Source organism: Psammomys obesus, unplaced genomic scaffold (genome assembly GCF_907164565.1).
Source record: "Psammomys obesus unplaced genomic scaffold, mPsaObe1.curated_primary_1811, whole genome shotgun sequence".
Lineage (NCBI taxonomy): Eukaryota > Metazoa > Chordata > Mammalia > Rodentia > Muridae > Psammomys > Psammomys obesus.
In genome coordinates, this window is record NW_026585895.1 from 53520568 (window position 1) to 53534826 (window position 14259).

The 14259-nt window shown below is 50.7% G+C and overlaps 1 protein-coding gene across 1 annotated transcript in view; it reads left to right on the forward strand.

The window, feature by feature from the left end:
* Positions 1–3809: 3809 nt before the first annotated feature.
* Positions 3810–14259, forward strand: part of Fam163b (family with sequence similarity 163 member B) — a 30856-nt gene continuing 20406 nt past the window's right edge. Inside the window, exon 1 of the mRNA XM_055600435.1 lies at positions 3810–4098. The gene's annotated coding sequence lies outside the window, so the exon portion shown is untranslated. The remainder of the gene's footprint in view (positions 4099–14259) is intronic.

Sequence of the window (14259 nt, forward strand, 5' to 3'; positions counted from 1 at the left end):
ATGGTATTCTCATCCTCAGACGGTGTTTTCCAATCTCAGTTAACCCCATCTATAAACTCTTGGTCCTGTTCTGTTGAAGGTCCTGTCCTGCCTTGGTTCCAGGTCCTGTCATATTGAAGATATTAACCCACAGTGATGTGTAAGTATGGCTGGATGCCCATAGTCCTCCATGGTCACTAGTATTTTTTTCTCCCCCACCCCACCAAAGAGTGCACCCTGAGCTTGAATATTTGCAGAACACTGGAGAGAAGGACTTGATATCTTTGCCTCTGATGAAGAGGTTATCAACCCTCAGCCCTGAGGTTGTTCACCTATAATTACATCCAAATGTCCCATCTCCATAGCATCAAAGACTTCTTACAAAAGCCACATTTGTCCAGACTGGAGAGCAAGCCTTGCAAACTGCCCCACATGTCGCTGTGTGTTAGACACTTTTCAACACCTCCACCATCTTTCAGGTGTGAGTTACATCCACTAAACTGTATGTTTAGTGAAGGATGCTGGGCATAGGGTTAGAAGTTACCACGCAACTGGAAAGCCTGCTGTAGAGGAATGGCTCCCACTCTCCCTCCTCGCAGCCTGCTGCTGCCTGGCCTGCAGAGCTGAGTGGGGCTAGAGGACTTTTTTTTTTTTTAAGAAGTCTTCTTCTTCTTCTTCTTCTTCTTCTTCTTCTTCTTCTTCTTCTTCTTCTTCTTCTTTTCTTCTTCTGCTTCTGTTTCTGCTTCTTCTATACTAGAACTTGCTGTTTCAGGAAACTTGATGGTATGTTGTTTCTATGAAGTCAGCTCAGAGATTTCTCCTTATTCCTCCCTTTTCTATTTTTAGAAAAGAGTTTAAAAAGTAAAATCAAGGCATGCTTCCATACACAAAAAGCAAGTTGGGTGGTGACCACTGTCCATTATCCAGATGAAATCTGCTCTGTGCATTTCTCTGCTGACTGTGTGACTTTAGGAAAGTCACATCACTGAAGCTGATATTTCTGATTTATTTGAAGACTCAGATGTGTCATGTAATCTTTTGTTAGAAGCTGTCTTGTGAGAGGGAACAGAATGTTTTGCTGTGAGCACGTGAGGGGCATGGTTTTGGCCAACTGAGAACATGCATGAGTGGACTCCAAGGGGAGAAGATATATAGAAGCCCACAGACAGTGAGACAATGCTTTTTGGATCTATATAGCTTAGATGGTCTTTATCCTTCGAAATGTTCCAGAGAACTTCTTGGGGCAATCCATCTGAGTCTCGTGACTTTTGATGACTGGTTTTGATTCAGTGGAGCCTTGCTATTTCTGCTGAATTGTGCTGACTCCTGTTGCTGTTTGATATTGGCATTTGGACTGGACAATGAAAAGTGGAACTATGCCTAAAAAGGTATACAACTCCTGTTTCCTAATAACCTTCTTTCTCTCCTACCTCTGGTCAGTGGGTTGGAAGGGAGGGAGAAATGTTTAAGAACCCTAAAGTGGGCTTTAAAAAAAATCTTTGCCTACAGGTCACCCCTCTGTTAATGTTTTGAAGTAAAGGTAACAAGAGCTGGAGGGACAGCTCAGAAGATAATGCCCTTGTGCAAGCACAGGATCTGAGTGTTGACTCCCAGCACCCACTAAAAGCTAGGTGTGGCAGCATGTGTCTGTAACCCCAGTTTTTGGGGAAAGCAGAGATAGGAGGATCCTGAGTACTTGCTGGCCAGCCAATCTAACCAAAACAGTAAATTTCAGGTTCAGAGAGAGACTCTTTCTCAAAAAATAAGGAGAGCAACAGAGGAAAACAGCCAATGTTGACCTCTGACCTCTACATGCAAGGACATTGGTACACATGTGCATGCTGTGAATCATTGAAGCCAATCGCTGTTTAAGTGAGATGGATACCACTAAATAAAGTCACACCATCCCAAGAACTGGGAATGCATCTCTCTGCTCTACACAGGAAGCCCAGAGGCAAAGGCCAAGCTACTTCCTGGGTGCTTGGCTGCTCAGACCATGGCTACCACATTCACTATCTTGTGGCAGATGTGGACATGTGAACAAGGGAAAGTGTGGATAAGCTGGTGGGAAAAGGCAGGATTTGATGGCGCGGCTTCTTTTGAAATTTTTGACTGACAGCATCTAAGGTTCTGAGACAATCACCAAAAGCCAAGTAGTCCTGACTGAGTCTGAAGGAAAATGGCTACAGGAGTTGATTGGCTGGCTAGCGTGCTGTTTCCTCTTGGTTTCTCTGGGCTCTCTGTCCTCCTCTTATGTAGAATCATCTCTATGGAGTCTATTGTCCTGTCTCTGAGTGGGAATGCTGGCGAGTTTGGGAGATCTACAAATAGGCTGATAAGCTCGGGCTTGGGAGTCATTGAGCCCCAGCTCTGGTCTGCTGCCAAGGACCCTGTTATTTGTTCTCACCTGCAAAACGGGTCCTGGCTGGCTCTCCCTGGCTGTTGCTGAGCTGGCTAAATGAGACAATGTGTGCAAGTGTTTAGCATTGCATCTGGAATGCATTGAGCACATAACAAGTGATGTTTACTGTGAGATAAGAGCCTGCTGCAAGCAGGCTCTGAGAAGTTAATTAATGAATCAAACACAGCCACCAGTCCCTGGAGAAGTGAGACAGGTGACAATTAATTACCCATCTCAAAAGGGGTAGAGATACTTAAAGGCAGGGCCAGCTTTTTCTGGTAGTTAAGTGGGATGAAGGATATTCCCAATTTGTTATAAGGAAACTCTCAAGCACCAAGGATCTGACTATTGCTGAGGAGCTTGATGAGGAAGGATCAGCAGGGGAGTGGGCAGGGTGTGTGTGTGTGTGCGCGCGCGGGCGCAGGTGTCTGGCTGAAGCACCTGTTTCTTTGGCACTGTGGCATGTCTTGGAATGAGTTGCTGGTCCTTCTATGCCCAGTCAGTGGGCAAAGGGGAAGGAGATTCCACCGGCTCTCTGGCCCCTCAGGATAGGCTGACGTATTTCCTCCCACCAGGACAGTGCTTCTTACAGAGTGTCCAGTCAATCCCAGCACAGTCAAGCATTCGTAGAGAGTGCCTAGTGATCCAGGAAGGTTCTCCGAGTGTGGTGTGTTTTAACTCAAAGCCTCACTCAATATATATTCCCCTCAGGTTGGGGTCTGCAGTCACAGCCCACTCCTGAACATCTCCAGGGATAGGGGCTTGTCCTGGGGACATATTTCTCAAGAGGTAAGACCAGAAAGTTCTTCTTCACATCCAGCTCAAATCTGCCTTGCTTTAACTCCCAACCACTAGCCCAGTGCTGTACTTGGGAGTAAAGCAGCAGAGATTTGCTTCCTCCCTAGTGGCTGGAGACCTGAGTCAAGCACAGGCCCCAGTCACCCACCAGCCCACTACAGACCAGGCACTGCTACACCAGACTGACCCAGAGAAAGGAAACAAATAAGAGCAAAGGTGAGCATTTATCAAACATGTATGCTATGCCTCTGAGCATTTTTTGCCTTTCATTTTCAGATCAGCCTTAAAGGCCCTGCTGTTAGTCACCTCAGAAACAAGAAGGACCAGGGACCTGTTCCAGGGTTGTGCTGTCCACAGCCAGGTAAATCCCATCGCCACAGAGACCACAGACATCAGAGAGAAAGAAATGGGCTGGTGGTGACTCCTCAGGGCGCGCACTGGGGTGTGGGCCCCTAGACCTTGTGTGTGTCCGCAGCGCAGGGGACCGCAGACCAGCGTCAGCACCAGGGACAGTTCCTCGCCTGCTCCCCGTAGCCGCCGCCGACGGCGCGCGCGCCGGGCCGCAGCGCGCACTCCTCAGCAGGCTAGCGCGTGCGCGCCCTTCGCTCCAGCGCGCGCCCCGCGCCTGGGACTAGGCTGGAGTCGCGCGTGCAGCTAGCAGGGAGGCAGCTGGGCGTCCAGAGCCGCGGCCGCAGCGCGCAGCTGGCAGAGACTCTCGGCTGGCCACGCACTTGCCTCCTCTGGGGCCTCCAGGAGCCTCTTGGCGCTCTTCTTCCCAGCCCGGCCCCAGCAGGCTCCACCGGCCTTGGCCTGGGCTGCATTTGCCGCTACTCACTGTGCCTTGGACAGAGGGACGCCCGCCCCGTCACGTGTGTCCAAGTCCTCCGCTAGTCGGGGCAGCGTGGTTCCCATGGTTCAAGGTAAGGGCCAAGCGGCTGCGCAGGTCACGGTGTGAGAGCAGGCGATGCAGGCTGGGAAGCCCGGGCTCTGCGCCCACCTCGCCTGGAATACCCACTGCAGCCTGCCCTGGCCACCTTGCATCAGGTGCCCTGACCTATCTGTACAGGTGCCTGTACAGCGTTTCCCTTCCCGTTGCGACTCACCATACAAGTGCTCTGAGACAGGCAGTGGGGTCCTAGCTGAGAGGCAGAGGAAGCCACAGACAGAAGAAATGCTCTATTTCCCTCCAAGGGTGACCTGCTTGGGGGAAGGGGTGTGGGGAGAGAAAGTTTGTCGGAAGAGACTGGAAACCTGGCTCCATTCATTCCTTCCTGCCTGGAGCTGAGATGTTTCGTTCCATGTGGTGAGTCTTGCTCCTCAGCAGGTCAGTGTTGCGTGGGCTACTGCTGACTGTCCAGCCCCTGTGTGAAAGCTCCACAGCTTAGAAAACTGAGGCCTAGAGAAGTTGGCTTCTTATTCAAGGTCACAGTTAACAGGTGGAACCTCTGTCACTCCTTTCCTATGCTGTTGGAAACCTCATCTTAAATAGTGAGGACAGGAGGGGCACAACAGGCAGGCAGTTGTGTTTTTCCAGCCGGAAACGACACACTCCAGACACCGGGACTCCGAAAGCAGGTTCGCATCCACCCTCCTGGCTCCACTCTCTCCTCCACTCAGTGACCTGTTCTCCCCAGGCCAGTGTCACATGGATGCACATGGCTCTGCTGGTATGACTCTGGGGCAAGAAGCCTGAGTGACAAGCTCCCAGACCTTTCTACATGCTCCAGCATGTCCCCTTATCCCTCCTGGATAGTGCTGGGCTGCTGCCCTGTGGTCCCTCCTTCCTATGCTGGTCAAATTCTTGACAGGTTTCCAGGGACAGCTTTCCTCTCCCAGAAGTTTATGGCTGCAGAAAAGTGCAAAGGCCCCTCTTCCCACCTTCCTCTTCTCGAGGTAGAATTGAGAATTAAGCCACCATGCCAAGGCTAAGACTTTCCAGGCTTCACACCTCTGGCCAGTAGGAGGAGGCTGAAACCCTTCATGAATACGTGGGCTACAGGCTTGCCGAGTGCCTGCAACTTTGTGTGGCTTTGAGAAGTTCTTTTTATTCCTGAGGCCAGGGTCTCACTTGCCCCTTTCCTCTCTCTCTCTCTCCCTTTCTTTGGTGGTCATGTGTGGTACATTTACCTTATGCCATAGAAGAGACACATAGAGTGGTCTTGTGCTGGGGTCTTTGTCCCTGTCACCTGAGCTTCCGTAGGTGCTGACCCACTAGTAAAGCTTGGAGATGCCTCCTGAATGGTCTAGGATCTGGGAGGAGGCACAGCTCCCAAACTGTGTGCCTAGGATACCTGTTGGGGTGGTGAGCTGGAGAACCTCATTGTCTCTCTGGGGCAAGCCAGCACCATGAGATGTGGGAGGCCAGGATATGCTGTGACTTCTCCACCCTCACCTTCCCTGTAGGGGGGAGAGAGCCCCAGAGCCCCAGAGCCCCAGGCTTCTGCTGTGCCAGCTAGCATGGACAAAGACCTTACAGAGAACATGGGCACAGCTGGAGGAGTCAAGACTTTTCCAGCTCTTTCCATCTTTCTCAGTGACCTTGGGCCAGTCCCTGTTCCTTTCTAGATCCCAGATAGTCTCACATCCCCTAAGGTTCCTCTTAGTCGTCCCCCACCCCCAATCCTGATGACCCCATCTTCTAAGTATGTTGTCACCCAGGTTTTGTACTTTGGGGCTGGATCTAAGTGTCTAAGCCTGGTGCTTAGACACCAGGTGCTGGTTTGGAGTGAGGCTCTGCTGTCTGGGGACTGGTGCCTGCAGACCCAGCAATCCAGCGAGGAATGATGATAGTGCTCAAAGCAGAAATTTATCACCTCACAGTCAATTATATTGGACTTTAAACTCTCAGGGGTTGGGGAAGGCAGAGTGGCAGACTGCCCAGACTGCCCAGTCCACTCCCACCCTGCCACCACTCCCATTCTCCTTTTCAAGCCCTCACCTGGGTGGCAGGAAAGTGGTGATTTGTATGGTGGGCATGTTGATTCAAGGCCCAGGTTTTCAGCAAATCACTCAGCATCCTCATCTACGAAAATAAGGTGTTTTTGCCTTCCTGTGGGTGTTTGTGGCACCTGTGCAGGCGTGACCTGGAGCAGCATGAGGATGTAGTGGGACGGGAAGTGGCATCATGAAGACATAGTGGAATGGGAAGGAGCTTTCTGCCTACCTTGTAGCTGCCTTGCCTGTGATGACTTCCCCGCAGTCTTGGTCCCTCTGGATTCACTCCAAAGGGGATTCAGCCAGGCCAGAGCTGCTGCGTCTGCCAGCTCCTCTTCCTCTCTCCTCCCAAAGCTCTCCATTCCCCCAGGAATTGGGTTCCTGGAAGAGACTTAAGTTATTGAAGCCACTTCTGACCCACTCCTCTGCCTTGTCTCCCTCGCTGGGGGCTGCTCTGAAAGGCGTGGGAAGGATAAGCTTTGCTAGCCCAAGGCACAGGGAGGCTGTGGCCCAAACCCTTAAGGGAAGCTGGGGTGCAGAGCCTGGCATGTGAGTTCTTGATTTACACTCTTAAGACACGACACAGGGACTGTGTCCCTAATGTCCAAAGGTTTTGTAGGGGAGGAGGCTGGAGATGGGCTGGGTGGTCAGATCTAGCCTGTAAGCTATGATCTGTGAGTAGTCTTTATGTGGAAATCTAAACCTTGGTGAACAATGGTCAGACTTTACCTTAACACTGTGGGTTAACAATACAGAGCCTGACTGGAGAGGAAAGGCAAGAGGTCACTATGTCTATCTGGACCAGGACGGTAGGCACTGAGCAGATGCCAGCTGTGTGGGCTGCTGTGGTGGGCTGGAGTAGTAGGAACATGGCCCAGGACTAAGCAAACATCACCCCGGCTGGCCTGCACTGGAGCGTGGGATGAGCTGTGTGAGCGGTGAGGAGGCATCCCTGCGGGCCTGCAATAGGGCTTTTCCTTCAGCACCAATGTGGCCCTTGTTTACACATTCCACTCCAGTGGGATACTGCTTCTGGTCTTCTGGGTCCTCCCAGCACACCCGAAGGGGCATCGGTGGGAGTGGCTCCAGCCAGACTGAGCCAGTTACCTGTGCTAGTGTCCAACTCCTCCAGTAGGAGGCTGAGGAGTCGGCTCAGGCCCCGTTGGTAAAGTGCTTGCTTGCAAGCAGAAGGACATGAGTTTGATCTCTAGAACCCAGAAGGGGGAGTAGGGCCAGCCAGGCATGGTAATGCATACTTGTAATCCAGGAACTGGGGAGATGGAGACAGGCAGATCCTAGGGGCTTGCTGGCCAGCCACCCTAGCCCATTTGGACAGCTCCATGCCAGTGAGAGGCCCTGTCTCAAACACAAGGTGGACAGAGCCAGAGCTCTGTCTGTGGAGAAGAGCTGCACAGCTATCTGGAAATCAGGAGAGGATTGAGCAGTTGTTGGGGAACAAGCCAGGCTCCTAGGGTCACAGACTATCACCTCCATGGCTGCTGAGGGTGGCACTGTGGCACAGCCTTACGAACTGATGAGGACAGTGTTTATGTTTAAAGTATGTATCTCTAGTGAGGTTACTTAACCTCTTGGTCCTGGGTTCTTTATTTACCTTGTATATGGGTTCAGCTTCTTAGAAGAGTGCACACTGCTGGAAAACTCCCATGGTACTCACTTCCTGACCAAACCAGAAGATAGCCTCAGAGTAGACAAGAGATGCCCTCATCAAACAGGCAAAAACCACAATGGGCAAAGCTGTCATTACCTGCGGTTTGGCTCTTACAACCAGCTCCCAGCTTCCTGCAGGCTACCCAGTGACAAAGGTGATCCTTGGGTAGGCCCAGGCTGCTCTGCCCGGTTGCTGGGCCTGCTCCAGGTCTGGGAAAGAGGCGTCTATCATTGGCTCTTACTTGCTTTTGGCATTTGGCCTGTGGCCTAGGAACCCAGCAGCTAACATCTCTGGAAGTGGGAGCTCTGCCTCCCTGACCCTGGGTTAGCAAACTCCCATGCCAGCCACCATGACAGGAACAGCCCCTGCTTACACAAAGCAACGATGGGTGGTTTTGTCTCTTTTATGCTATGCATTGTGTGTGCTTACCTAATATATATTCATCTTATAATATATTCAAATATTTTTATTAAAAGAAGTGTGTGTTTGCTGCAAAAGGAAAATCAATTCAATTTTTCTTGGCTTATTTATGTGCAGACTAAAAGCCCTCGAATCCCTCGAATCCTTTCCTGTGGCCTACATGCTCCCCTGCAGCCACACTGGACCTCAGTGTTCCTGTTCAAGAGTGATCCTTTCTTGTGCTTTGTTTTGACCCCTGCCCCCATACTGGGGACAGGCTTCAGGTCTTTATCCTCTGTCACAAAGCCCCAGCCCAACTTTCTGGTCCAGGCATTTGCAGGGCACGGCTGTTGACTCACAGATTGGCAACAGGCCTGTGTGCCATCCACAGGGTCTGTCTGTTAGAGACTGACTGGGTCTTGAGTGGAAAGTCCTAGTGGCTGGCCGGGGGAGGAGAGAGTGGGAGGAGGCATGTGAACAGGATTAAACTGTAGTGTGGGAAGGTTCTGTGTGGATGGCAGCATGAGGCATGAAGGCAGGTACTCTAAATTCTATGAAAATCACCTCAGGCTGGAGCAGCCAGGGAGAGCACCCTGCATGCAAAATCAGCCAAGTCCCTCTGGGTACATATATAGTCAAGGGAGCAGGTATTGCACGCAGGCCAGACACTGCTGCTGTCGCTGGAGACAAGAGAGGCCATCTAAGAATGCTTGCTGGCAACCAGTGGGCTCTGGAAATAGCCCTGGTTTTTCTCTGAGGGAAAGAAAGTACCAGATGGGGATACTCCAGGGTATCCCGTTGGCTTCTAACTGGGTCTCTATGGGCGCAATTGAAATCTCATCTCCTATGATTTGGTTCCTAAGGCAGGCTTGGCCAATCTCTTCCTCCTGGTGCTGGCCTAAGGACCCCCTATTGCAGGCTCCCACATATCCCTGCTAGGTCATCTCACTTGCTGCTGGACCACCCATCATGCTTAGCAGTATGCCCCCTTAGTTCTTGTTTGTTTTCAGTGTGCCAGGAGCAGCAGGAGGTGCGTAGGGCAAGGCTACAGAGCTCTGGGTAGCAGTGAGGAGGACACTGGAAGTACCATTAACTCCTCGAAGCATGTCTGGGCTCACCTTATAGTGTTTGAAATATAATATTTATACTGTGTTTTCCAAATCCTCTCACTCAGGGTTGGCATACACAGTCTCACTGGGAACATCCAGGAACTTTCCTAAGGCAAAATAAAGATGTTCACTTTTCCAGTTTACAGGCAGACACCCACTTACGGTTCCTTTTCCTTTTCTGGAATGAGCCCATTCCAGAGCCCCCCAGTCCAGGCTGGCTTACCCCAGGACTGGCACTATCCCTCTATATGTGAGAGACCGTGGTCACATCTCCTTGGGAAGAAGATGGGATGGGGATGTGGGGGGTAGTCTGTGTCTCTTTCTCTAAAATGCATTTGTCTTTGCCACTCGGTTGACGTAAGGACTGTTGGTGTTTACCTGTGTCTAGCCTTTGTTTGGTTAAAACACTCATTACGTGGGAAGCTCCATATAAACCTACTTACAAAATGAAAGAATACAGTCTGTGATTTTTACCTTCATGAGGCTTCCCACATGAGACACCCTCTAATTACAAAACAGAACTCCATTGCAGAAGGTTGTTTAATGGCATGGTGTCTTGGGAAATCACTCTCGTAGTTGTTCATATTCCCACTGGTCTGTGTCTTGCTTTCTCCTTGGAAGCCCTACTTCATTGATCAGGAGATGGGGAGAGGGAGGGCAAAAGAAGAGAAAAGAATGGGAGGCATGGGAAGAGATAGGGTCTGCAGTCAACCATACCCTTGGAAGTTACTGAGGGCCTGCTGGTGAAAATAGCCAGGTTACTGACCCTCTTTTTGCTCCAGTTTCCTGGCATATAAAGACAGGCGTGGCTTCCCCTTCTGTCACCAGGGATGATCCTCGGCCCTGTAGGAACCCAGTGGATTCTGGAGTCTCTGGGCATGGATCAAGGAGAGAGGCTGCTGACCAGCCTCCTTGCCATGTGTGGCTGAAAGTCATTACTTAAAACCAATGCTATCCCTACTGAAATTCAGTCACCCTGGTGCAGCCCACGGAGCCCTGTATGGAATGGATCCGTACTCTCAACCTCAGCCTGTTGCCTACCTCTGCATGCTGGCTTCTGTGCTATCTCTGGAACTCTCTGAGACCTTTCCTTTGGGAGTCTTCTCCCTACTGCCTGCTGCCTGTCAGTGTCAGGTCTGTTCCCCTCTGGTCTTGTCTGCATCGAAGCTGGGAGGTCTTGAGCCAGGTGCTGCTTGTTACTCATTACTCTACCAGCTGCTCCAACCCCAGCAGCCAGTAGAGTGCCTGGGACACGATGATCGTTCCATGTGGAATGAGGGTCAACCCCATCTTCCGGAGGGTGTAGTGGCTAGTGTGTGTCCCTGAATGGCCTCCAGATCAGGATACCCGCTGTTAGAGTCAGAAGTGGCATCTGCCTTGGGAAAGACTCCCGTTGAGGGCATCCCTGCCCAGTGTCCTCAGGACAGAGGAGTATCGCAGGATACAGCTACATGGCTGTAGGCCCCGGGGCCTATTGTTTCATTTCAGCATTCCTGACGGAGGGCAACTCACCCCATCAGACCCTGGGGTCAACACTGCCACTTCATTACCATGACTTGTGAAGATTATTTAATCTGCAAGATGCTTCTGCTTACTTGAAAAATCCCCAAATCCTGTTTTATTTCGTTTGGTGGTTTTTATGTCTTGTGTGTGGTTTTGTTTGTTAGTTTGTTTTGTTTTGTTTTGTTTTTGAGACAAGGTCTTAGCAGGTAGCCCAGGCTGTCTGGAAAAGTAGTTATATTAAAAATGTGTGTCACCACATCCAGTTGAGCCCCATTTTGTTGTTGTTGTTTGGTTTGGTTTTGGTGGTTTGGGGTTTGGTTTGGTTTTGATTTTTCAAGACAGGGTTTCTCTGTTTGGCCTTGGCTGTCCTGGACTCACTTTGTAGACCAGACTGGCCTTGAACTCACAGAGATCCTCCTGCCTCTGCCTCCCTGAGTGCTGGAATTACAGGCATGCACCACTGTACCTGGCTTGAGCCCCATTTCTTAAAATGAAAATGCTCTCGGCAGGTCAGGGTGCTCCAGAGGGAATGAGCCATGCCAGTCAGCTAGGGAGGAGACAAAGGTGCCAGCGAAACCGAGGCTGCATGCTGGGCAGACAGCACAGGACTCTGGTGCTCAGGGCTTGGCCCTATAGAGTGTGTATGCAGGTGGGGCCTTCTTGGGACCTCATATGTCCACTACTTGAAGTGCTGCTAGGGAAGAAAAGGAGGCAGAGACTCAGCTTGGTATTAGAGGACTTGTAGCCCTTCCCTTACTGCTGAGAAGGCTGGCTGATATCCACTGGATGGCAGGAACCCTGGACCCCACTCTGTTCCTATTTTCTTCCTGTGTGTCAGCAATACAGTACACACACACACACACACACACACACACACACACACACACATCAGATACATACACAGAGACACAGACACAGGGACACATGCAAACACACATGTACACGGACAGCAGGCACATGAAGAGACATGCACTTGAGGACACATGCAAAGACAAACATGCACACACAGACATGCACAACAGGGCCAAAGGCAGACACATACACACAAATACACAAGTACATACAGACATGAATATGAGGACATATGCAAACACATGGCATGCACACAGTAGACACACAGAAACAGAAAACACATCTGGCACACAGAGAGACATGCATATGGGGACACAAGCATAAACACACACAGGCACACAGAGACATTCATATGGGGACACACTTAAACACATACATGCACACATGGAAGACTTACACACAGCAAATACACTCAGAGACACAATGCACATGCAGACACACAAATGGACACTCACAGAGACATTCACAAATATACCCATGAAACACACATGGCACGCACTTAGCAGATACACAGAGACATGCATGTGGTGATAAACACAGACACACATGCACACGCATGACAGATACACATGCACACAGAAGATACAAACTGAGACATCCACATGGAGACAGACATGCAGAAACACACAAAATACGCATATGCAAACTCACAACAGGTACATGCATGTAACAGGCACACAGAAGCATACACATCTACACGATACATATGCACACAGAAGGGATGTAGCTCAGTAGTAGAATGCTCATTTAACACGCAGGAGGCCCTGAGTTCTATCCAGCACTACAAGAAAGAAACACACTCATGCAGAGATACACATGTACACACAGGCACACACCCAGAGACACACCCAGTCTTACCCTGTGCCCTCTGCAGACAAGGGACAGGAAGGAGCCGCTTTGGAGACACTGCCTAGCTGCCATTCTGAAGGCATGTGATGCAGGCTTCTGGAAGATCCCATGCCTCTGGAAGAGCTGTTTTCACTTAGCTGTTCCAACAGCATGGCACCCTTCTGTTCTCTGACCACCAACTCTTAGGGAAGCTTCATCAAGCCTACCTTGTGGGAAACAAAGAACCACTGGACATTCTCTTGGTCTGCCTTGCTTTATTGTTATGTCTCAGGCTGAGTAGCAAGGCTGATAGCTCATGTTTGTGTCAATCAGTTATTGGCATAGTGACTGTGCAACAAGCTGTCCTGACATTTAGCAACAAATAGCAAGCAAAGCTCTTCTTGCCCGCAGGCCTGTAAGTAGCTGGGGCTGTTCCACTCATTATGGGTGTCCAGTCCAGGTTCTCAGGGCTCTTTCATAGCTACAGCCTGTGACGATATGCTTTCTCAGCACACTCTCTGAATCCCAGGAATGCATAATGCATACTTCTTCAAGACTTTGCCTAGAACTGGGATGTGGTCCCTTTTGCCTCCGTTTCTTTGGTTAAGTCATATGATTGAGGCCAAAGTCACCAAAATAAGACTCTGCCATGTCCATGGTAGTACAAGGTCCATATCAGGGGAGAAAGGGAGCTGACTGAGTCTGTGTTTTTAGATAGTTCCCAAGAGTGGCCTGGCTCAAGCACTCCAGATGTGATATCATGAATAGGTCATACAGAGATGAAAGCTTATGGCTGGCACCTGCTGTTCGGTCTGCCCCAATTCCACTGATCTAGAGAAGTGATGGGGAGGAATAAGGAATAGGATCCTTTTCCTCACCTTTCCCCCAGCCTGAGCAGAGGGAATGACTGTGGCAGCCACAGCTGGTAAAAACCAATGGCTGGGGAAAACACAATGGCTGGCACAGAATGGGCACTCCGTAAATGTTCATGTAGTTAATGCTGGCATTGCTTTCCCAGGCTTGGCAGAGACTTGAACAGATACTGGGGAAAAGGAGACTAGGTGGAGGACTGAGGATCCCCCTTGCCCCTGCTGGCTCAGGACCACTCCAGTCCTGCTGATGTGTCCACATGAGAATCCAGACAAAGTCGTGGCTCACGGAGAAGGAGTCAGGAGGGAGGTGAGGAGGAGAGGAGGCAGAGCTTGGGTGTGCAAGAAGCAAGGGAAAGGAGAAGTTGCTCAGGCAGGTAGGCAGATCTACCCTGCCTGTTGTCACTGGGCACAGAGCTTCCGACAGGCTTGGAACGGGGCCCCAGGCCATTGCACATAGTACAAGGGCCCTGTACTGAGAGGGTGCCCAGAGGGCAGATAAGCAGTGGTCAAGAGAGCTCCCCACAGGGGCAGTCTAAAGCCTGAGGCAATGGTAAGGCCTATGGTGGTTCCGGGGAGATGGCGGCAGGTGGAAGCAAGGACTTAGTGCAGGCGAAGCTCTAAGGAGCAAGAATGGAGGAGTGTGTGAGTCCAGTCAGGAGGGAGGCAGTGATGAACCTGAGCAGACAAGGAATATAAGTGAAAGGGAGAGAAGGGCCTGGGACACAGGTGGGCACAAGCCCTGCTCTTCACCAGACCAGGGCTCTGCTGGACGAGAGTCTCAGAGTGCCCCTCTCTGATCAGCCTGTGGAGTGGCCCTAGAAGACTTGAGGTTCATGTTACCCTTCTGCTGTTTACAGTGACTTGGCTGCCTGTCCCAGTTTCCCACCTATGAAAAAAGCCAGATTGGGACTCTCT